General features: G+C 34.9%; 2 pseudogenes; one reads left to right on the top strand and one right to left on the bottom strand.

The window, feature by feature from the left end:
• Positions 1-8,031: 8,031 nt before the first annotated feature.
• LOC114508921 lies at positions 8,032-18,448 on the bottom strand (annotated as a pseudogene).
• A 4,202-nt stretch (positions 18,449-22,650) lies between these two features.
• Positions 22,651-23,166, top strand: LOC114508814 (annotated as a pseudogene).
• Positions 23,167-26,570: the final 3,404 nt, after the last annotated feature.

Raw genomic sequence — 26,570 nt, 5'->3', positions numbered from 1 at the left:
TAAATAACATTCTTTTGCTGGCTTTCACCTCCAGCAAACCTTGAAATTTATTATTTCAAGGAAGACAAGGTTATTATCTTGTTTAATAAAAAAAGTGAGTAGGCTAAATTTCATTATCATTTTTTTATCAAGTAATGATTTGAAATAGCAAACTTGATAAGAAACTTTCAGATAAAGGAAGACCTGATCAGACAGGAAGTAGAAAATAGAACAGCTTGCCTTCCAATATGGGGGTTTGTGTTAAAAATAAAGGAGAGAGAAACAGAAGAGCAAGGTGCTCAGATTGTATCCCTCACATTTCAGGGAAAATTGCTTCAGGATCTAGGATTCCATGAGAAACAGCCAAGGACAGGGGTTACTGTCTACTACTTACATATGACACTTTAGAAGGTAATCGATCACCTTCTAGGCTGTTCCCCCATTCCAATGCAGAGGATGGCCCCATCAGAGTACAGTGGTGCATACATCATTGTAGTTAGAATCCGATTTGATTTTCCTGATTATCTCAGTGCCCAGGTGCCAAGGACAGCCTGCAGGGACTCCTGCTGCTCCATAGAGGAGAGCAAGAAGGTAGTTGAGATCAAGATTAGTTGGACTTCCTGGTGCCTACTGATTCAAAAGGAAATTCTACCCAAAAGTCAAGATTGCATAGCAATCAAAAGAGTTGAGGAATCAGAAGGACATGGAAGACACCCTGAGAAATCTACAATGTAAGTCAGCTAAGGTGAAACTGAGTCATTCGGGAAGTACCAGCAGTACCTGCAGAAGCTGTGTGGAACCAGACAAGAGTCATTAGTATCGCCACAGCAGAAACCATTGGTTAGCTAAACCATAGCTACCTCCATATTCTGAAACACCTATTTGAGACAGGGTGGACAGAAAGAAAGTGGTAAGATATGCATAGCTAAAATTTAAGAAACTAATCATGTTTTCCCAAAATGAATGAATATGTAAAATACGCTACTTAAATTATTACAAAATTAATTTTAAAAACTGAATTAAAAATGTTTTTTCTTAGTATATGTTAAGTAGAAGGGCTTATAAGACTGAATCAGTTATAGATCAAATGAAAAATCTCTTGTTTTCTTTGCACATGTGAATAGTCTCTGTAAAGTGTAGTTGATTATGCAATTCTGACTTTTAGAAAGATAAACCTGGATGAAATGAAAACAAAACGCAGGGGGGAAAACAGAGAGGGGATATTCCTAGGCAAGGGAGAAAACTTAGAAGCTTTGGTACATTATGATGAAAATTTAAACGAAAAGAAAAGTCCAGTATAAATAATGAAAAAGAAATTAATTGAAAATGAATTCTAATGTATTTATTCTTTTTAACCATATAGCTTTATAATTTAATACAGGATCATAAGGTGAGTGACTGATTAATAAAATATATTTATTTAATTGCATGTTCATTCTTTAAAAGACAAATACAAATGCATCATGAAATTTTCTTCAAAGTTTATGTTTCTTATTTTTTGTTTTTTCTTGACTACATGTTCTAAAATCTAAATTGAACTCTATGTCTATGCAATGTCTAGATGACAATTTTAAGCTATATCCCAAAATCTATTTAATTGATAAAATAGTAAACACATGAATAGACTTCACTGAGAGACAGGTAGTGAAGATTGAGGAGAAAAAAAAGCAGCTAGGGTTGATTTTAGTATTTCTTATTTGTAAAATTAAGAAGATGAATATATCAATAAGAAAGACAGTGAGTATAGGAGAAGCAGACTTAGAAGTTGAAGCTAATTAATTTAGTTGGATTCATGTCAATTTTAAGTTGTCTATGAAATACACAGATGGTAATGTATCTCAGAACAGGGGGAGTATATAGACATAGCAATCATCCATAGGCTAGAAATCTTAAGAATAGATGATTGTGAAGATAATTCCACTCATGAAAGGAATCAGAGCAAGAGGTTGGCCAATGAATAACAGAGAACACTAAAAGTTATTCAGTGTACAGAAGAAGAGAGCTCTGTTAAGAATCCTAAGAGGAGTAGTTAGTATATTCATAACTGGAGAAGAACACAAAAGGGTAAATTCATGAGCTGTAAGAGAGAAGAGAGTTTCCCAAATGGAGCAGGTGAGTAGCCATGTCAAAAGCTAACAGTAGGTCAGATAAAATGAAAACTGGTAATGAGCCATTGCATGGATGACTTCAGCAGAAATATACTTTGGAGTGGAAGTCAAAGGCTGTCATTATGATATGCTTTGATCTGAAAAATCAGAGAGTTTTAGTTACTTTTTTCTGTTGATGTTATTTTCAAAAGTCTGGAAATGAAGAGAGAAACAAAAAAAATTAGATAAGAAGAATGTTGAGACAAGAGGAATGTAAGGAAGTATCCAGTTATAGGTAAATTTGATCTCAGGGCTCTGAGGTAAGTTGAAGGCTTGAGCACTATATTTGCTCTGGACTGAGTGGAATAAGGAGAATGTGCAGAGTGAAAATGGGAAGTAGCTGCTGTAGAAAATATCTAAAAGACTGACTATGGGCATGTACATATGTGGCAGGATGTCACTGATATTGTAGGTGATATTTAGAAACCATCAAGTTATAATTATTACATTTACATTATTAGTTAGTTTTCCTCTTAGAAAGCTGCCAAAAAGGATAATCTATTTTAAGAAACCAAAAGTGAGAAAAAGGTTCTATGGAGTTTTCCTTGAGTGACCTCACTTGCTTGTAAAAAAGAATAGATCACTGAAAGGCTTATCTGTAAACCCTTAGAAAGCAAAGCGTTTTTTTTTTAAGGATCTGTAAGAAATAAAAAGAATTGTACCAAGGACCTGACCGGCTTCAGTAAAATTAACATAAACCTGTTGTATTATTTAGCAAAATTTAAATTAGTTCAAAGCTTCTTTGAATTAAAAACCATTTTTAATCAAGTGTGTCTTATAAAACTGGAAGAGGTTTATTTACCACTACAGAGGCAGGTCTCTTAAAATAGCACTATTGATAAAGGATGAGAACACTTCAATTTATGCAACAATAGTTACAATATTATTCTTTATATTATGGAATATCAGCATTATATACTTTTCAAAATTGAACTTAACTATTAGATTATTTGGTTTCAAATTTGTGGTTCAACTCCAACTGTACTTTTTAAATTTGCAGTCACTTTAATAGTTAAAACTAAGTATTTGGATAACTGTGACTGCTTTTGATCATATGAAGACCTTGAATTTGGGTTTTGTTTGGATTTTGTCCTTTTATCTCTATTTGAATGAGGTTTGGTATAAAGGAATAGGTAAGCCACGTTTTTAGAGCCTTCTCAATGCTAAATAAATGACACTTATTATTATTGTTAATTGTTTTGTACACATTTTCTATCAACTTTTAAGATGTGTATGCACCAAAATCTGTGTCTCCCATACTTTAAATTTAGAGTGAAATATCTTCTTACCATAAAATAATATTAATTTACCCATTTTTTATTTATCTTAATTGATTTATAATATATCCACATGTAATATTGTTATGATCCATTCAACTAATTGGCTGTTTTGAACATGCATGAATTTACTCTTGTGAAAACAATGACCTTCATTTGCAGCTAGGAGGTTAAGAGAATCACATGATTTAACAAAGAGAGTGGTGTTGCTGTGAAAAGTGATTACATTACAGAAATTTCACATCTTTAGTGAATGCTTTAAAACTTTTTCAAACTATACATAAACCTTTTTTCCCTTAGAACAAACGAAATAAAATTAAATGAAAAATCAAATCAAACTTTTACTTTTCATATAAATGTGGTACACCTGGTGAGGAATTTATTTTGTTATTATAGTATATGTGAAGCTCTTTGCCTAAAATAAGCTAAATTTTTTTCTTAACAAGACAATATATTCACCAATTTTAACATGATTTTGTTAGATAAAAGAACAATAAGATGCCTACATAAAATTCTCCCTACATTATACTGAAGCATAGAGCACCAAACACATGCATCACTTTAGAGTTGTGCTTATTAAATTTCACTTTTGGAACAAAATGTAATTGAAAACTCTGTTTCACCGATATTGCTGTAACAGCAAAACAAACAAACACCACCACTGCCTGTAGGCTGGAACATGAAGTTCATCTCATTTACTTGTGAATGGAATAGTGCCCCATGGTAGACTGTTGGCTGCTGAAATTTTAAGGCTTGGGTCTTGACAACACTTGTCAAGGGGATGTAGCACTTCAAAGGAAAACCTTTCCTTTTCTGATTCTGCCTCATTGTATGTGGAATGGGTAGTATAAACAGTATGTAAACCTATCAGTAGTTTAGGAGACAAAGTATCAATGAACCACTGCGGAGCTTTCCCATTTCAGAGCCTCTGAGATTTCTAAAAGAACTTTTAGTAGAGAAATTTTAATGCCTCCGGCAGTTGAAGGGTTTTGGTATTTTGAGCCCAATTCCAATTGTCATTGAATGAGGAAAGTTTAATGTCAAAATATGTAGCTGGTAAAAATGTGTGGGTTCTGTTGTTTATTTCTATGTTTATTTCACCTGAGAGAATCCCACTCATGTCCTAGTGTTTTAGAGTGATGAAACACAGAGTGTCCATTTCTTGGCACATAGACCTCATATTTACAAAGACAACTGAAAATAAAGGACAAATGCAAGATGTCACAGTTCTCACATTATCTTTTGGTATAACGGCCTTGATCTTGGTCTAATGTGAGGTGACTGACCATAAAATGGTTAGGTTTATTTTTCCTTCTATCCTCTAACCCCTTTTTGGCTTTTTGAAATAATTTATATAATTTTAATACAGTTAACTACTTCCATTACTGCATGCAAGTTCTCAACAACAGACATATCTGAGAAATCACCAATGCTGACAACTGAAATGGAATGAGAACTCCCTGACCTTGAGTATCTGCATGGAACTCGGAGAGTAAAAGATAATTAAGATAATTTACAGGAGAAGTTAGGACTATAATAAATAATGACATAAACAAACCAATAGTATGTTCTACTAATTTATTTACATGCATGATTTTCATTACCTTACATTAACCTAATTTAGTGTGTGAGGATGGGGTGAAGACATAGAATGGAAGTAAAACAGGTAACAGAAAGAGAACATGTTACTCATTTATAAAGATAGAAATTACAATGAGATGAAAATTCACCAGAGTTAAACTGATTGCCAATTTAGCTCTTTCCAGCCCCTGCTCGTCAATCCTTTAATCTCAATATTTTGAAATACATGAAGGCTGTCTGGAAAATGTTCAGCCATTGTTAATACAACGAGAATTGTTTCCCTACATGGACATCAATGTAACCTGACACCTAAGGAGGGTGGACTGGAGTGTGCATGCATGAACAAGGAGGACTTCACTGTACTAGTCAGTGGGGATGGTAGATGCCATTGAATAAGCATATGTGCTGTGTGGCTGTTGCATAAAAAATGGATGAGTTAGTAAAGCAACAAATCTGTATCGAATTTTGCATTAAGCTTGAACATTCCTCCATGAAAACTATCTGAATGATTCAGAAGGCACCAGCTATGTGCAACTGGTCACTGACATCTTCATCATAATATGCCTGCTCATGCATCATATCTCTTGCAGAGTTTTTTTGGTGAAACATTAAATCACTCAGGTGGTTCAAACCCCTACAGCTCATATTGGTTACCCTGTGACTTCTAGCTTTTTCCAAAGCTAAAATCACCTTTGAAAAGGAAGAGATTTCCTCAGGAAAATACGATGGGGCAGTTGATGGTGACTAGGAGAACTGTGTGAGGTGCCAAGGTGCCTACTTTAAAGGGGACTGAGATGTCATTGTCTTATGTATAATGTTTCTTGTATCTTGTATCTTTTCAATAAATGTCTCTATTTTTCATAGTGCATGGCTGAATACTTTATGGACAGAATGTTATAGTCATACATAGAATAATGAACAAATAATAAATATTTATTATGTAATATTATGTCTGAATAAATATAAAAATAAGGAAAATCCTAATATGAGCAGTAATAATATATATGTAAATATATACACATGTATATTTTTTTGTTAATGTAACACTAGTTTTGATTGCAGTAATGGTAGAAGATTGTGTTCACACAGAAGGATATGAGTGATTTTATGTTCATATTATCTATAATGCATTTAACTCTGTAGCTCTAGTTATTAATGTTTAGCATCAATTTGTTTGGTGTGCAGAGTGATTTTATTTTTTATTATTTATTTATTTACTTATTTATTTATTGTTGTTATTCTATTATAGTTGTCCCAATTTTCCCCCTTTGCCCTCCTCCACCCAGCCCAACCCCCATTCCCACAGTCAATCCCCACACCATTGATTTTATTTTTTATTTTCTTTTCTTCTTTTTTTATTGTGTTTTATGATTACCATTGCCATTTATTTACCATTTATTTTACCATTCCATTACCATTTAGTCTCTTTCTACATCCCTCCTCCCTGCAATCACTACACTGTTATCCGTGGTCATGAGTCTTTTTTTCTTTTTTGCTCAATCCCTCCAACCCCTAACCTCCCTCTCATCCTGCTCTCTATTTATGAGTCTATCTCTATTTTGCTTCTTAGTTGAGTTTGTTCATTAGATTTCACATATGAATGAAATCATATGGTATTTGTCTTTCTCTGGGTTATTGCACCTGGTCTAATATTCTCTAGGTTTAACCATACTGTTGCAAAGGATAAGATTTTCTTCTTTTTTATGGCTGAGTAGTATTCCAGTATGTAAATGTCCCAGAGTTGTTTTATCCACTCATCTTTTGATGGACACTTCAAAAGGATGCTTTAGGATGCTTTCATATCTTGGTGATTATAAGTAATGCTGCAGTGAACATAGGGATGCTTGTGTTTTTTTGAATTAGTGTTTTGGGTTCCTTTGAATATATTCCCAGAAGTGAGATCTCTGGGTCAAAAGGCAGATCCATTTTTAGTTCTTTGAGATAACTCCATACTGCTTTCCACAGTGGGTGCACCAATCTTCATTCCCACCAACAGTGCAAAAGGGTTCCCCTTTCTCGACATCCTCACCAGCACTTGTTGTTTGTTCATTTATTGATGATAGCCATTCTGACAGGTGTGAGATGATATCTCATTGTGGTTTTAATTTGAATTTCTATGTTATAAAATACATAGAATACCCAGCATCATGCTTCTACAATTATTGCAGATCTAGGTGCAAGTGCTCCTAAGGAAAAGAAACTGGATTAAACTTTATTTATTTAATACATAGTGTTACAAATTATTATTTTTTAATTTTATTGTGATTTATTTTACCCCTTCGAAACCACACAGAATTTTCACTTCTTCAATCTTTGGTCCTTTTTTTTATTCTAAATCCAATGCTTGTTATTTCTATATGTGTTGGCATATGAAATCTTTAATAAAGTTTCTAATATTGCAGTTACTGTTAATGCCCTTCACTGTTGTTGGTGTTTTTTCCAAGATATTACTAAATTAATATTTTCTCCTTCTTACTGAAGTGTTGGTTTAAGAGTCTGGTTTCTGTCCATTTGGCAGGACAAGTTTGAACACAGCTATTTTAACAGTATTTTTTCTGATATAATTTCTGATCTTTTTTACAGATGGTTTTATAACACAAACAAAAATATTGTATGTGTTCATTGCTAAACATATCAGGTTCAAAAGGTTTTATTTTGCTCTTAGATACAATTGTTTCTGGTGCAAAATTTGATGTCATTCTCATTTGTGTGTGTGTGTGTTGTAGCTCACCTGACTTTTGTGTCTGGTTACGTTTAGAAATTTTCATCTTTCTTATAGTATTCTGGAATTTGTCCTGGCTATATTTAAGAGTGAATTCTTTATATTAACCTTTTTTTTTTTACAGAGCCAGCTGAGACTTTTTTTTTTGGGGGGGACACTTGATTTGGCTTTTAGTGGGGGGCATGGGTAAGAAGTGGTTGCCCAGGCAGTAAACTTCCCCATCTCAAAGGTGGGTTGAACTGTGGGAGGGTCTCCTGTGCCCTCCACTTCCCTGTATAGCTCCTTTCTCTCTGACTGCGAGGACCAAAAGGACAGCAGTAGTCCTTCACTTGGTCAGACCATCTGATGATGCAGACACCACCTTCCCATTGCAGGTATCAATCTTCTTCACAACCACAATCTTGGAGGAGCTGGTGCTGTTGTGGCTGAAGCACCCAGGGCCCGCGCCAGAGTCCAAACTGGCTTGGAAGCCCAGGCCATAGTTGAAGTTCCTGTAAACTGAAGTCGACTCACCTGAGTAATCGATGGTGATCTTGATGTGGGTACTCATGTTCTGTATCCCAGACTCCAGCTGATTCTCCTTGCCCTCCAGCAGCTTGTGGTAGGTGCTGATTGCCACATCCAGGGCACGCTTGACATTCATGAGCTACTGGTACTCACGCAGATTACAGGAACCTCAACCGGGCCATGTCCTGCTTGGCGATTCTTAGAGCAGCTTCCAGCTCAGCCACGTTGGCCTCAGCATCCTTGACCGCTAGCTTGCCATGCTGCTTGGCATTGGTGATGGTGGCCTGCAGGGAAGCCCTCTGGCCTTTGGGGCCATCGATCTCAGCCTAGATTCAGCTGATGTTCTGGTTAATCACAGAAATCAATGTCTTTGTGCGATACAGGTCATCCCGATGCTTCCCAGCCAATGCCTGAAGCTCCTCATATTTATCTGGCACACAGTCTCAGCCTCAGCCCAGCTGTGGTTGGCAATCTCCTTGTATCGGGCCTTGACCTCGGCAATGATGCTATCCAGGTCCAGGAAGCAGCTGTTGTCCATGGACAGCACCACGGACATGTCAGAGATCTCAGCCTGCAGATCACAAATCTCCTCTTCATACAGCTGCCTGCAGAAGTTGATCTCATCAGTCAGCCCTTCCAGGAAGGACTCCAGCTTTACTTTGTTCACGCAAGCTTCATCCATGTCCCTTCGATGAGGACAAATTCATCCTCTGTGTGCTTGTTGAGTTCATCCTCGTACTTATTCTTCAAATCCTCCACCAGCCCTAGCATGTTGCCAAACTCTGCCTCCAGTCCCAGTTTCTCCTGGGCTAGCGTTTCCAGCTGCCACTGAGAGTTATTGATGTAGCTCTCGAACATATTGTCCATGTTACTGTAAGTCATCTTCTGCTGCTGCAGGAGAGTCCGCTGGGTCTCCAGAATCTTATTCTGCTGCTCCAGGCTCCACATCTTATCCATGAAGGAAGCAAACTTGTTGAGGTTCTTGATCTGCTCTTTCTCCTGGTTGCACAAGGACTGGATGTTGGGGTACACCTCCCACTTCAGGGTACTCAGCATATATTTTAGACTACCAAATCTCTCCATAAAAATTTAGGTTCTGGTTCACTTGTATGGCTTTGATGGTCCCTATACTCCCGGCCCTGCCGAAACCCTCAGCCAGATTCATGTGATCTGCTAGGCCAACCTGGTAGCCACTGTGCATTAGAGAAATGACAGAGTAGCTGATGCTGGGCCCACTTGAGCACAAGCAGCTACTGAAGGCCCAGGGGCCAGAGATGAACACCTTGTAGGTCTTCTGGGTCACCCTTGTGGACATGGTGGAGGCTGGAGTAGAGGCAAGGAGGCCAAACCAGATAGGCTTTAAGGAGAAGCCAAAAAGCTGTAACTTAATCTTTAAGATCACTGAAGCCCAGTTGGTAAGTGTGGGCACCTACCTGGGTTCAGAATGTGGCTGCTCATTACTTGCTGTATAGTCTTGAGCTAGTCAGCCTCTCTGTGCCTCAGTCTCCTCACCTGTGGATGTAGATGAAACAGTCTCAGGTTTATAACTTTGTTGTAAGTGTGGGATAATTTAAGAACACATCAAGTTTGTAGAACAGTACCTAATCTATATAATTACTAAATAAGCATATAGTATTGATTTTATCAAGGAATAAAAAATTTTATTTTTTAGCCCTGCTAATTCAGTTAATTCTCAGATGTTTTCTTTTTTCTTCTTTCAAAAATAAAGCAATTTTTGTTTTCTTTGCTCTTCATTTTATAACAGCTAGGGCTGTTTTTCAAATATATTTTAGACTACCAAATCTCTCTATAAAAATTTAGTTGAAAGTAGTGTTATGATTGGTTTTTTAGATGTTTCTTCCTGAATTATTTGGTATCAGCCTTTTTTCATGTCTTTGTTACTTTATGTATGTCTGGTAAGCTTCATTTTTGTGTCATTTTACCAAAAAGACCATGATGTTTAACATAAGGAGCAGATATATGTTTCTGTTTTCAGTTCTACAGGTCTGTTTCCACATATCACTTCCACAAGGAAGGATGATGAGGAGCTTTATATAAGAGGAGGGCACGAGGCAGGATGCTTCCCCAATGATAGACTGAACATAGCACAAGCTGCCAAAGTAAGAAGGATTTTACTGTTTGTGATATTTTTTTAAGTTTTACTACTAGGCAGAGGTGCTATCATGTGCTTTTTAAAATCATTCTCAGAAGTTATGATTTCTTTCTCTTGGGGCCTGACTCCCACCTTTGGAGCTTCCTGTGGCATATCTGTCACTTAATTTAAAGGGTGGGTTTCAGTTTTTAATCTAGCCACAACAATTGTTGCCTGTGCTATTTATATAGGGCAAGGGGATGGGAGGAGGAACACTCAGGCTTGCCCAGAAATTTTAATTAAAGTTCTGTAATAAATTGTCCAGACAATTTCTTCTTCTCGTCTTCTGCTCTTCGGATTTATTGACTGTGAACTTAAAACTTGTCTGAGGTTGCTTGGGAAGGAAACTTTATCTCTGGTGTTTGCAGGTACTGATTGCCTTCCTGTATCATCTTCTTAATCCAAACCCAGTTTTATTTTCTATATTTAAGGAACTTTCTGATCAACTGTGGTATACTTATTTTTTAACATGTTATTATTCAACCTTTTTTATTTTTTTAAATAAAAACTTTATATCTAAGTATAACCAGTACAAAAATATTTTAAAAGCTCACTCAAAATAAATCCACTTTAAGCAAAAAGTAAAAGTTGTATGAAGAGAGAAAAAAACCAAGGTTTGGAAGATTAGCTTAAAATAAAAAATAAATCTTGTTAAGATATTTTGCAAATTTTTACTTTATTGGTGCTTAACTATTTTATTTTTTAATTGCATTGCATTTTTTGTATCATCATTTAAGTCCAATTATACTTGTAACCATGCAAACCAGGGGTTAGCCACTTGACACCTTCAATTTACATGACTCAATAATTAACATTGAAGGAAACAGGTTTTTATTAACAGGCTTCCAACTTTGGGGAGACTGAGAGCACTCCTGCTCAGAGGCCTCCTCTTCCACAAAACCCAGGACTTCCCTTGCTTCCCAAAAGGCTGCAATCTAAAACCATGCCTAGAAGTTTCCTATATCCTTATCTGTCCATCAACTGATCATGCAGACAGATCTCTATCTTCTGGAAGGTGCACTTGTGGGTTTCAGAGTCCCCGTCCTCTCGCAGCAGCTCTCTTCTTCAGTATCTGGGGTGCACTGTTTTCAACTTCCATGTAGCAGTTCAGAAAACTGTGTGCCCCGTACACTGTCCTAGTGTGGGACCCTCCCTCCAGAACTTCTCTTTGTGGGGTCTAAGTCCCTGGTGGACCCTGCATCTCCTGGTCCCACAAGGGCTCCATTTCATATGTGGAACAGGGCCAGAAGCCCAAAATGTCCAAATGCCAAAAACCCAGGGGGAGAGAGCTTGCACCAAGCTCTAAAGTCCTATATCAACAGTCCCCATGGTATGTACCCCAAGGTACCAAAAGAGTTCCTTCTCCATATGTCCTTTAGAGAGGCAAAAGTCTGCAGTTTACCATTCCTGGTCACAGTTCAGCTCAAAGCATCTCTCATGCGTCTGCACTTAACCTGGTGGGCTCCTGCAGTTCTGTCAGTTTTGCCACCATCTTCTCTAGGCAGACCTCCAGGCAGACAGATCTCATGGCTGACTCCTCTGCAGACCTCCTTTGACCTCATGGCTCCCTCCTCTGCAAACCTCCTCTACCTTGTGCTCCCTTCAGCCCTCCCTATGTGCATTACTGTCCACCATTTTTATCAGCTCCCCAGTGTTTTTGATTTTCTTTTGTCTGCCATCTTTAGTCAGGACAAGAGTTCTCAGTGATGCACAGGCATCCAGAGAGGAATCCACCTACCTGACTATGTCACAAGTCACTGCACATTCTCACAGTCACAAACACAGTACACCCTGGCCAGCAGACTTCTTCCCTTCAGGGAGGCACAGCTGTTAAGTTTGCCTTTATTATACAATGTGCCTTAAGATACTGTACCTTCCACTGTTCTTTTCCCCAGTCCTACCTACAGGCAGGATTGTGGGGTTATTCCCCTATTATCAGGGGACGCAAGCTCTGTACCCTGTTATATATCCCTGTCCCCCTGCAATTACCACACTGTTGTCCTTGCCCATGAGTCCTTTCTGCATTTTTGCTTGATCCCTCCAGGCCCTAACTTCCAATAGAAGTCATCCTGCTCTCTCTCTATGAGTCTGTCACTATTTTGCTTGTTAGTTCAGTTTGATCATTAGATTCCACTTATGAGAGAAATTGTATGGTATTTGTCTTTCTATGACTGCTTATTTCACTCAGCATAATGTTCTCCAAGTCCATCCATGCTGTTGCAAAGGGTAAAGAGAATAGAAAGCCCAGAAATAAACACACACCTTTATAGTCAGTTAATACCCAATAGAGGAAGCAAACACATACAATGGGCTAAAGATAGTTTATTCAATAATTGATGTTGGGAAAATTTAAGATATGTACAGAAAAATTTAACGAGACCACCTTCTTACACCACACACAAAAATAAATTCCAAATTGATTAAATACTTAAATATTAGACTTGAAACCATAAAAATCCCAGAAGAAAATATAGGCAGTTTAATCCCAGGCATAGATCATAGATATATTTTCTCTGATATATCTCCACAGTCAAGGGAAACAAAAGAAAAAGAAACAAATGGGACTATATCAAACTAAAAAATTTTTTGCACAGCACAAGAGACCATCCACAAAATAAAAAGACAACCCACAGAATGGGAGAACATGTTTGCTAATATATCTGATAAGGTGTTAATATACAAAATTTACAAAGAGCTTATGATACTCACACCAAAAAGACAGACAATCCAATTTTTTTTAAAGTGCAAAGGACTTGAATAAACAGTTCTCTAAAAGGACAAAAATATGGCCAATAGACATAGGAATAGATGCTCAACATCACTAATGCAAATTAAAACGACAATGAGATATCACTTCACACTGTCAGAATGGCTGTCATCAATAAATCAACAAACAACAAATGCAGGTGAGAATGTGGAGAAAGGGGAACCCTTTTACACTGTTGGTGGGAATGCAAATTGATGTGGCCACTGTGGAAAACAGTATGAAGTTACCTCTAAAATTAAAAATAGATCTGCTTTTTGCCCTGCGGATCCCACTCCTGGGGATATACTTGAAGAAACCCAAAACACTAGTTTGAAAGAATATAAGCACCCTATATTCAAGGCAATGTTATTTATAATAACCAAGATATGTAAGCAGCCCAAGTGTCCATCAGTAGATGAGTGGATGAAACAACTATGGGACATTTACACAATGGAATGCTACTCGGCCAAGCCTAACTATTTTAAAACTGAAATATTTTATGTTACCTTTCATTGATTCCAGCAGTTACAATACTATACTATCTCCCCCTTTGCTTCCCTTAAATCCTCCATCTTCAGAACTTTAATTTTGCTAAAAATATTCATTGTGTTTATATTGTACTGTGGGTTATTTGAAATATAGGATTGTGAAGGAGAAAACAGGTGACAAAATGTTGAGTCAATTGACCACAGAACAGGTTATATGAACTTGGAAGGAACATTTGCGGTCACAGTATGAGTGGACTTCTGTAACGACAACATTAGCTTTCATGTGTGGCCTTGTAGGGGCTTCACCAATGAGTGCTCAGAAAGAGTATTCTGAGATATATAGAGATATATTCCATCAATTCAATAGAATAAAAGTGCTTTTTAAAATTTCTTAATACATTTTACTTTGAAATTTTTGTTAAACATTTTCTCTTTTCTATATCACAAGTTCAGTTTTTTGGGTTCCATAAAAATCAATGATCACAAATAGTTACTCAGTAAATAGTTAATAATATCTAAATCTTACTGAATATTTTTTCTCAGGTCTTTATAGTGCTATTTCAAATTAAACAAATGATAAGTTTTTAATATATAGATAAACTCAATATAACGGTTCCTAATTTTAATGTATTATTTAATCATCAATGTTTATTCTATATGGTTTCTGTGTATTACTTACATATATACATATTTTTATTGCACACCTAATTTAAACCACTCTCACTGGCAGGAAAAGACACACTAAGATATTGTTTTATTAAAAGAATCCTGAACATTTCCTCATAATCAGCTCTTTTTTAATAGGATAAGACTTGAATGATTGTTGCTTCCTTTGTAAAAGCCTCTTAACCATAATAAGACTTTCTAATTCCAGTCCACCAACAATTAACAACAGGTATTTACCTTACCAGTCTGTTACCTGCTGTATGCTGCTTTCTCGGACATTTTCAGGAGTGGGGCACGACCACATACCATGTCTTTCTGCCAAAGTCTTTTCAGATCTTCCTTAACTGAAGTATGTGTTTTCTCTATCTAAAGATATTCTCTGCTTACACATTTACAAGTAAAGATCTTGATTTAGCTACTCTGTTTTCATAACCTACTTTTACACAGATAGATTTGTTATATATTTGTCCTATATATAATCTTTTTGTAACATAGGCCCAAAGTCATGTGATAACAAAGATTGTTCTTTCATGGTGTGAAACACAGTAAAATTTTGCTGATATTTACAATATTATAAAAATTAGTAGGTTATCTCTGTTAGCCCTGGGAGAAACCTGCTATATTAATAAAATATGTGCAAGTGATTCAAACTAAATGTTTTGACCATGTTAAGAGTTTTAGTAATTATTACCAAAGACTGACTAAAGCTAAAATAATACTTATTAACATTCAGTCTCTATTGATCTCTTTAATGTTATTTCTAAGTAATTCTATGCTATGGTAAGCATATATAAATAAGAAGTATTTTTGCTCATTTTCTATAAAGTTCCAATTTGATTATTATGTTCTTCCTTTCAGTAGAGAAGATACAACCAAAGTAATAGTCTTATTCATTAACTAGGATGAAAGAGTGATTGATTGATTGCTTAATATTTAAACTGTTCTTCCATGTGCATTGAATTAACTTCTCTGCTGATAGGTTAGCTGTCATGCATAATGCTTAGACAGCTTAAATAATAAATTATTTCATTAAAAGAACTGCAGTATCATTATTGTTATTTGTTATTCATGAAAATCATGCTAATGATTACCATGTCATATTTTAAGAAGCTTAAATGAAGTCCCTTACAATTAAGTGATAATTTTAGGACAATAAAGTAATATCTAGGACATCCTATTTGCAAAATAAAGGTTATAAAAGGCATGATTTCAGAAAATGGTTCATAATGATGACTGCATATATCATTTGTGTATGTATTTTAGAATTATATGCATTATATATTGGTATAAACAAATAAATGTATGTATGTATGTCTCCTGGATATATTTATTTGATAGCATTTGTTTATGATGATTTATAAATGATAAAATTTGCATACTTTTTATTTCTTATTTATAGGCTTAAATCTTACACAATGACACTTAAATCTTTTTCTATCAGTCACTTGTTAGCTCAGCCATACTTAGTGATATTCAGACCTGCTATCTGGACCAGCTAAAGTCACTTGAGAGTCAGTAGTTACATAGCCCTTCTCTTGTACTTATTATATGCTAAGAAAACTAAAGAGCTATGTTCCTACATATTCAGATGTTCAACTCCATATTTTGTCAGAGGGGACATAAATAACACTCTTAGAGGCACTATCAGAAAAGGGCAGGGTGATTAATTCAATCTTCATTGAAGGAATGTTATTGTAAAACATCATGCTAGACACTGGAGTGCAGAGGGGTAAGAAAATCGTCTCTATTCCCTAGGTCTTTATAATTTTCGGATGAAGAAGAGTGATAAAACAAACAGAAATGACAATGCAGAACAAAATAAAATTGTGTCACAATAAATGATAAATAAATTGCTGTATAGTCTAAGAAAAGAAAAATTACATCCAATTGTAAGGAATAAAGAAAGGCTTTTTAAGTGAGCCTTAGAGGATATTAAGGACTAGCCCTATGGGAGAGAAATGTAAAGGATTGATGTTACTTCAACAGGTGGAGATGAGGTGTGAAGCATTTTAATTAAAAGAAAAATATTTAGGAAAACACAAGGCATATTTAAGGAATGGAAACAGTTTCAGAGTCAGAAATACATATAACACAGTATGTATTATTTGATCACTGCTTTTCACCATCTGTTTATCACTATTGCCTCTAAAGAAACAAAATTCCATCTGAGAAGCAAAAGCTAGGGGAGGTGGGCCAGGTTCATAATCCTTTCTCATTTCTATGATGGATATCCTTCTGGGGGTGGGGATGTGTGTATGTAAAAGTCCTTTTTATGATGCTAACCTTAAATGCAAGGTCCAGAATCCTGAGGTAATCAAATGAATATGGGATTTTCTAATAAAGCTTTCATGTTAAATGGTAATGTGATACAGCAGTCTATCAACTATTCTCACAAATTCTCCAAACAAATAAACAATAAATTATATAAGTGTATTTGCCAGCTACTTTCTAGAAGCCTCCACGAGTGTCTGCTGGATAGAGTGAGTGGAAGAATTATTGAAAGGCAGAATATTTGCCTGTACCACTCTAATACCACTACCTAAGGGAGGATTTTGGTACTTAGGGAAGTACCAAAGGAGATTTAGAATTCTACTATTATTCTTATTCCTGATAAAGTAATGGCCAAAGTTAAGTGTGGATTATTCAGAGATCATTAAGGTGTTCGGGTCTTGAGACTCTGTTACTTCTGAAGGGTCCAAAATTTTGGTCACATCAAAGAGGTTCCAAGTGTCCTATACTTGCTTATTGCATTCAGTCATATCCAGGATGGGCAATGGCAAAATATGGTGGGTGAAGAGACAAAGCTTACCTGCTATAACTACCATTGTAATTCTCCACTGCCCACTTCCCGAAGACCCCTGGATTTTCAAGTTGGTTGATTTAAGTGACTTGTTCTGAAAGATCTAAGACAAATTTATTTGAATAAATGTTAAATGTTACTTAAGTATAAACGAATTCCTTGTTAAGCTAATGTTTATATTACATTAAGGAGAAGAGTTCAATCAAAGAATTTATACTCATTTGAAAAATTGATAAACATATTTCACCAATAAAAAGGGGGAAAATATCATGTATTCTTTCAAATCCTGATTTCCTATTTAGTAGTTATTGACCACTAACTTTATTTCACACTAGTCATTTCATTTCAGCTAAGCTACTTCAACTATGTAAGATTTGGCTTCTTTTATCAAGTAGGTAACAACAATTGACATTTACAATATTGTTAATCTTAATATCCACATTTTACAGATGAGGAATGCAAGCCACAGAGAGATTAAATAACTTCCCCAACATCACACAGCTAGTAAGTGGAGGTCACACATTCTGGGTGAGGCAATATCTCTAGAGTATATGCTCATACCCCTATGCCAACACGAGAAATCAGCAAGTGAAACTTGGAAAGAGCATCATCATGATAAACAGTAGCTGAAATATTTAAAATTTCTACACTTCCAAGATTAAATTCATATCATCAAACTGTACTTACACATAGAACAATGAACACAATTATAGTCTGTGATATGGAGGAAAAAATAATATACAGCATGGGTCTGTAACATTAAAATACATATTTAAATAAATCAAAACAGAAGGATCCAAGGACAAAGATTCTGAAGATAATATTTCTCTCCTTAGTCTTCAGTTATAGTTGCCTTAGGTTGGAAAAGACTAGCAAGTCATGTGGACCAACCCCAGCTACCACAGTTATACATACACCTTTTTAAAAAAATTAAATTAATTGAGGTGATATTGGTTTGGAAAACCATACAGTTTTCAAGTGTACAACTCAATAAAACATCATCTACACACTGCATCCTGTACCCATCACCTTAAGCAAAGTCTCTTTACATCCCCATTTTCCCTCCTTTTGCCAAACTCCCCTATCTCCCACCCGCTTTCCCTCTGGCTATGGGTAACTAACTGTTCAGAGGTGGCATTTAGTACTGGTTCTTTTCTTTGGTTGAGTCAGCATCTTCTGGGCAATGTGTTTCAATGTTTGTCATTGTAAAGAGAGTCAGGAAGTTGTTTTTCTTAAATTATAGCTTATGGTGCACATTTCCAGATAATTAATGTTCAGTATTATGATTTAACTATTTCTGGAAATAGCACATTTTAATGTTTAACATAACCCTATCTTTTCTTGAAGTCACTAAAAAAATCACATTGCTGACTTTTTTGAATAGTTTTAAGAACAGTCATTTAGAAAATAAAAAATTTGGGACTGAGAGTAAAAAAAAATTTAAACAGCATGTTTATGACCCAGTAGTATTTCTGTTCTTGATCTTACTATTCTTACATGCCATGACCTTATTATTTTTTTATGTATCACATGCAGTACATTTAATACATTATGGCTTAATTTGGATTAATTAAATAATGCAATTAGGTGCATATGTTAATATGTTTACCTACATTTTTTCCAAAAGTGATTCTCAGAGATTTACACATAAAAAGCAATTGAAATATCCTTGAGGAAGGTTCAGTAACTGGTCATTAGTAAACAGTATGAAGATAATAATTTCTTCATCAGTATGGGAAACCAGTTTCACAAAGCCTGAAGAATATGAATTAAATGTTCTCAAGGAGAAATGGAAAAGGTTAAAATTCATCATTTTAACTGATAGTTTTTCTGTGGGAAAGTAGGTAATGCAAAGAATACCAAATACAGTTTTAATTTTATAGTCTCACCAAATCATTTCTAAGGGGAAAATAATTTAATTACTCCAATTGTAAACAAGCTTCTTATGATACTTATTAATATTATATTTATTTGTTCTTCATGAGATAAATTTCTGAGTTTAAAAAACATTAAATTAAAAATGTTAGAATCTTTTTTTTAATGCAGTGCAACCTGTGATTGCAATTTTAACTCCTTCATGTTTGATGTGCTAAATCTCATGCTTAGATTAGGTTTGAGACTGTGTTTCATGAATGCAATGAATAGAATTAACTTTAATCATAACTTAAAACATCAAAATCTTTTCAGAAATATGAAATTATATTAAAAACAATTTCTAGTCTCAATTTTTAGTTTTTCTTTATTTGTTCAGTAGTAATGTAAGAGTAAGTCCAAGGTCATTCAGCACTCTCCTGGTTTGATTAGGAAAAAAAGAAATTGTAGTAGTAAAGTATGATAGCAAGAAGAGGAATTTTTCTTAGGTTCCAACCTTGCTCTGACTGGTGCCACGCCAAAGAATGTTCCTGTCGTCATCAAGCTCTGACATTATTCTCTGTACTCAGAACAGAAATGAGAATGGTCCTCGCCCTAAGACTAAATATTAAATTCTAGGCTATTTATAGATAACAGAAGTCAGAGAACTGCTATATTGCATAAGCATACTGTTGAGAGTTTGTTTCTCTTGTCTTCTAGTTTCTTAATCTATAGCCCAAGAGGCCCATAAGGAGGCCCACAAAGTGTTTATAACACAGAGGAAGAGCATAAATTCCCTGAAAATGTTTACTGAAGGGGACATAACCTCATGGGACATTAAGTTAAAAGCTTTGGTTTTGTTTAAATAAAAGAGAACTTGTGTAAGTGGTTACAAAGGGAACTTGAAATACCTGGAGGAGGAGTTGAGACCTCAGGATGGACAGAAGTACTCAAGAACATAGAATTCCTTTTATAAAGGGTCTATATTTACCCAAATTAGGCTCTGGGATTCTCCCATTAAGGTGAAAGAAGATCTGGAGACTTGATTTTTTTAGAAGTATTTTTGTTTATATGAGTGTGAGAAAGATTTGAAGGAGTAAATCCTTGATTCTCATACAGACTGAAAATGCCAGGGCTAAGGCTGACCAGAAAATATTCAAGCAAAATTCTGGCTGTATAGACTATGATTAAATATACAGATACACACCCAGGAGTGGATTCCTTGGTCTGTACTTGTCAAACTTCAATGCATTTCCAATACTTGTTTTAGTCTCACGTTTTCTCTTGCCCCACTTTTTTTTTAGTTTTCTATATCTTCTGTGACATGTCAACATTTAGAAGAAATGGAATCCACTTATTAAAATAAATCCACTTATTAAAATATCAAATAAAGCATTTAAAGCTAATATTTTTCTAATCTTATTTTTTAATCTTAGAATTGTTTTCCAAATATGAGCATGATTTCAATTATTATCTGGGCCATTACTAACTAGCTGGTTCATCTTGGAAACTTTTCTCTGAATTTCTCATTGGTAAAATGGGAGTAATCATACATCAAAATATTGTAGAGAGAATTAAATGACCTGTGGCATATAAATTGGTAAATAGCCAACAATAAATAAATTATTATTATTATTTATTGTAAAGTTATATTTAACCTCTTGGTTTTTGCACTTCATTGAATGCTGCAGCTTGTTAGAAAACCCAAGATATAAGATCAGTTTCAGTGATATATTGGGCATATTACCATAACATAGCCCATTTTCCTAGTTATCTTGGAAAATTTGGCACTGTAGCTGTCTTTGGAGCCAGTTTATTCTACTCCAGTGCTGTATAAGAGAGGAGTGAGGTTGATAATGTCTTCTCAATGCCCTCAAGCTAGTCACCATAATGAGCAATTAATTTCCACTTTTGCATATTTTCATATTGTCTCCATTGGGCATTAGATAATCTATAATATAAACTTGAAATGTAAGCTAAGAAAAAGTCTAAATAAATCAACATATATCATCTCCTCTTATAGATTTATGTTTATAATTTTTATCTTTATGGAGTTGGAAGTGGCTTTGATTATTGATATTAAATATTTTTACTGTTGTAAGAGATTATCATCTTTAAGATAATTAAGTGCAATTATATTGAACATATTTTAGCTGACTAGCTTTTATGCATGATCTAATAAAGGCAAAATTAATCACATGTTCCATTCTCAGTCCTACGTATCCTTTGTTCACACAATCACTTTAAAAGTTTCGTTGTAGTCCTACCATGTCTGTGTAACTTAGTTGGTTAGCATGTGCTGCTGGTGAAGCGAGGGCATGGGTGACATCCATTTTCAAGCTAATTAGTTTTACTCTGTCCACACACCATAACCCTAACCTAAGGTAAATTGTACTGAAATTGAATACCCTCTGTTACAAAGCAGAAAATGTGATACTTTTTTCCCAACTGGAAAAGCAATTTAGTGTCTATGTCTGTGCAAGTGAAATCATTATAGTCTTGCATAAACACAGCACATTATTATTTTTTCAATTACCATTACACGTATAAGTTCTTATTTTTTTCTCAGAGTGTTTTGACACAAACTAGTTTATTGATCTTTAAATTCTTTTATTTAGATTAACCTTTGAATGTCTACTCTGAATCACAGAGAGACAAACAGTGATTCTTATTATGGGCATTCTATTTGGATTTAGAGTTATAATCTTACAAAAATAGTTTCAACTTAACTTTCATTCTCCATGGGTCTACAAACAAAATATTATTTGAACTTTCAGGTCAGTTTTTGTTTCACCATCAAGTGTGATCGATGACCTCTATTCATATAGCAGTGGTGTGAGTTAGGTTTATGATTCTCACAGGGGTGTTGAGCTTTGGAACTGCACATATACCTCTTACCATTAGTTAGCACCTGAAAGTGTGGCTGAACATTTTAAGTCAGGGTGTAAGTCATTGCAATCAACAGCATTCAAACTGCCCATCCAAAGCGACTGGCTTGATATGCCATCTGTTATTTTTCCTTTCAAAGCTTCTGGTTTGTTTGTCTAAGGCAGCCATTTACCATTTAAAATGGTGTTCTTTTTTAAGGTGTGTGATAGGTTGATGAAGACAAGCTTTTGCTTTAATTATCAACAGTTTCTGTGATGCAGTATGATTTTTTCAGTGTTCAGGGTCCTTTATAAATCAAAAGGAATTCAACCAAAACAGTAATTAATGCCAAATGACTAGTCACAAAAGTCCCTAATTAAAAGGGTCTAACCTTTGATTAAACCTCATCACACTTTCTCTTGATGACAAACTTGTCTGAAAAAGGAATGTAATTGGTACATAGTATATTGTTTCTTTAAAATGATACCTTCAAATTATATAAAATGATTATGGTTTGCTTAAAAGTTAGAAACCATTCTCAAGTCATAGTTTTACATTGATTGTTTTTTCTCTTTTTGCCTCTATAATTGGAAGTCTTGTTTTTCATTAAATAATGAACTGGCTAAAAGAAAGAGAGTCAAGTAAATTTACTTATGATTTATTAAAAATCTGTAAATAATATTTTGAAACTATATTTTTGAAGTTAGAATTAAAGAGAATATACTTATTATAAAATCAACAGAAAAACTGAGAAAAATGTTATTTTGAGTCAAATCATTATGGTGCACTTTTGCTAATTTTTAGAAATATTTAAAAATTCATGTAATTTCAAAATAATTCTAGGCCTTGCTGTCTCCCACTCCACCTCGGATCTTCGCATGCCTAGCCATGGTCAACCTTACTGAGTTCTTCCACATCGCTGTGGAGGGTGAGCCCTTGGGCCATGTCTCCTTCAAGCTGTTTGCAGACAAAGTTCCAAAGAGAGAAGAAACCTTTCATGCTCTGAGCACCGGGGAGAAATGATTTGATTATAAATGTCCCTGCTTTCACAGCATTATTCTGGGATTTATGTGCCAGAGTGGTGACTTCACAAATCACAGTGGCACAGGCAGCAAGTCCGTCTACCAAAAGAAATATGATGATGAGAATTTCATCCCGAAGCACACAGGTCCTGGCACCTTGTCCATGGCAAATGCTGGACCCCACACAGATGGTTCCAAGTTTTTCATCTGCACTGCCAAGACTGAGTGGCTGGATGGCAGCATGTGGTCTTCGGCCAGGTGAAAGAGGGCATGGATGTTGTGACAGCTGTGGAGCTCTGGGGGCCCAGGACTGGCAAAACCATGAAGAAGATCACTGTCACTGACTGTGGACAACTCTAATAGATTTGACCTGTGTTTTAGCTACCCCAGCATACTATTCCTTTTGTAGCTCAGGAGAACACCCTTTCACTCCCATCTTCTTGGAATTTCTATAATCTTCAAGCTCTGGCCATGGTTCATGGGGTTCCGTGTTTCTCTTACCCCTTTCAAGGCTACCTGGATTGCAGAGTTAAGTTGATGATTATGAAATACAAACTAAACAACAACAACAAAACGAAACAAAACAAAAAATTCTACTTTTTTAAATACCTGTCATGATCTAACTCATATTTTCTGTTACTGCATATTGAAATCACTGATTGTTAATTCAGTTTTCTTCTGTATATTGTTTCCATTGCACTTATTTCACTTTGTGCATATAGTGTTATATTTAATGATAGTTTCCCTAAATTTGGTGAATAAAGTTATACTTTAGGTCATTAAAATACATATAAATGGACTAAATGGATACAAAGACAAAAGCTTATTGATCTTTTCTGGGAGGTTCTTATTGCCATTTTTTAAGTTCCATTTTAATGACAGTAAACTAGGTCATACTCAATCCAATAACACAATGCTCATTCAAGATTTAATATTATAGGTTTACACATTAATTTTTAATACAGTGAGTATTTTATTATTGTTAAACTCACATTGTCATTGTGTTTAGCCATACCCAACCTAATTTTGGCCAATCATAAGGACCATTCAAATCTTACTTGTGTCATTCTAACTCGTTCTATTGTTCTAAATGAATGAATAAATTAAGTTATGGGAACTGAGAACAAAGGCATTCAGTCTGCACCTACTATAGCCCCTATACATAGCATTTAATGCATACCATTTCATTTCACCTACCAACCAAATCTTTCACCATCTTTAATTTAAATTAAAATTTAATTTTGTATATTTTGAGATATATATTATATATTTCACATGCACATAAAATGCAGAGCAATATATAAATATTTTTATTATATTAAAACCATATGAAATGTAACTAAAACTTTAATAGCAAGCTGTTGTGCTTATGACAATTTGGTATCTCATATATTATTTTTAATTCTAAAATCAAGCTAATAAATAAAGAAACAAAAATGCTTTCTTGAGCCCTGGCTGGCATAGCTCAGTGGATTGGGCATGGGCTGTGAACCAAAGTATTGCAGGTTTGATTCCCAGTCAGGGCACACACCTGGGTTGCAGGCCATGGCCCCCAGCAACCGCACATTGATGTTTCTCTCTTTCTCTCTTTCTCCCTCCCTTCCCTCTCTAAAAATAAATAAATAAAATCTTTAAAAAATGCTTTCTTGAGTCTTCATCTTAAAGTAGAATTGTCCTTGTTAATTATCATAACATATCATAAACTATAGCATTGGGTTATTTTTGCTAAAATTTGTGCATCTGACATGTTATAAAAAATAAAACTAACTTCATATGGGTAATTGGAACAATAAAGCAAGTTAAAAGATATATCATAAAGTGATTCCAAAATTAATCCTGTCAAGTTACCTGACACCATTTAATACAGGGTGTCAAAATTGATAACTTTGTACCTAAATTTCAATATAAATTTTTATTGAATTGATATTCTCTTTGCAAATTTAACAATCTACTATAATTCTTCTACACACAATAGTGTAATAAATTCTCTAATTCTGGAGACAATTTCTGTGACAAGATGTACAACAGAAAAAAAAAATTAACCAGATCAACCGAACAAGCAATGAAGACTTTATTAAAGCCTATTGCAATAGGAGAGAAAGATTAAGTTTAACTCCACTGAAACAAAAGTCAGGAGAGTTATTTTAAAACATAGGCGAGTTGGCACAAAATTAGCAGAGGACAGCAGTGGGGTGGTTGGTCAACATGGTTACCTGTATTTGCTAATTGTCACATATGGAGGTTAGGCTCTAAACCTAACCTCCAGTTCACAGAAACTGGGGGACAGGAACCTACTTTACTACATGATCATGTTTCAAAATGATGGCTCCCAAGTCTTTGAGGAAGATATTCCTTAGTTGTAGAAGTATACATCTCAAAGGGGCAGAAAAATAATTTACAACTGCAAGTTTTCTAAAGTAAATTCTCAAAGAAAACAGAGGTCAGAGGCCAAGAGTCAGAAAGAAGCCTGACTGAACATTAGTCAAGTTGAGGGGAACATTAAGGCCATCTTGGATAGATGATGTTTCACCTTTTACCTAAAACCAACATTTTGTAAAGAGGTTGGGCATGATACTAACAGCAGTTTGTCAATTTTTCAACTGTTGACTTTGGATTCCAATGAGTCTTTCTGCATTATTGTACATCTTAAATACCAGGATTTTGAAAATAGGGCACTATTACTAAACATGTATTATAATGACTTGGCATAAACTCTTTTAATCTTCATGACACCCCCCAGAAGTAGACCTTTCTATTATGTCCAATATACACTTGAGGAAATGGATGTATAGAAATGTCTAAGTAACTTGTCCACATTACCCAAACATCCAACATTTGCATGAGCTGAAATGCAAACACAGGTAGTACAAGAAACAAATGCATTTCTGGGCTCAATTGTAAAAATATCATTCAAATGATGGACTTAGCAAAAACTATGAAAATAATTGAGTATTTGTTTACTTCTTTTTTCTTTTTGCCTTGGAAAACAGAAAGTGTGGAAGAGATTTAAATTTGTGTGTAAATTTTCCTTGGTATTTATTTCACACATTGCTTTAAGCCATGTTGTGATATCACATACCTTTTCTTTACAAGATTATAATAGATAATCATGAAGATGGAGATGATGATGATAAAGAAAACTGAGCTAATTATTACAAGTCCTAGGATAGGTGATTTATATTCAATAGCTAATTTAACACTGAAATATAATCATTAGATCTTTCTGATGATATTGATTTATTTTATTAGATCAATGTCATTTACTTTTATTTTAAATCATGATAACAGTACTAATAAAAATATTTGTTTGGCATTTATTACTGGGATCATGGCTTTTACATCTTCTAGGTTGTTAAGTATGTAAACAACACACAAACAGTGAGGAAAAAGCTTACAGTAACATAGCAAGTAAACAATGGAATCAGGAGCTGAAATGAGGAAATCTGACTGTATTGTAACTTCACTCTGAAATGAAAAGTTCAGCTACCTCATCCACTATTCCAGTTTCACACTATTAAAGCATATTACAGGAAAATAAAATAGATTAAAAAGATCATGAATCCTTTGGTTATACTAACTGAATCACACTTCCTGAATATAGCCCTATCTCCGTCATCTAAGAGCCCTGCAACCCTGCAGAAGTTATTTAATCTCTGTGATACTTAGTTTCCTCTTTGAAACATGAGAATGATGATTTCTGCATACATATTTCAGAAGGGTATTTATTACATAGTTGAAATAAAATAAGAATAAAGTATTTTATA

The sequence above is a fragment of the Phyllostomus discolor genome, chromosome 11 (assembly GCF_004126475.2).
Source record: "Phyllostomus discolor isolate MPI-MPIP mPhyDis1 chromosome 11, mPhyDis1.pri.v3, whole genome shotgun sequence".
Classification (NCBI taxonomy): Eukaryota; Metazoa; Chordata; class Mammalia; order Chiroptera; family Phyllostomidae; genus Phyllostomus; species Phyllostomus discolor.
This window is presented reverse-complemented; position numbering and strand designations above follow the sequence as displayed.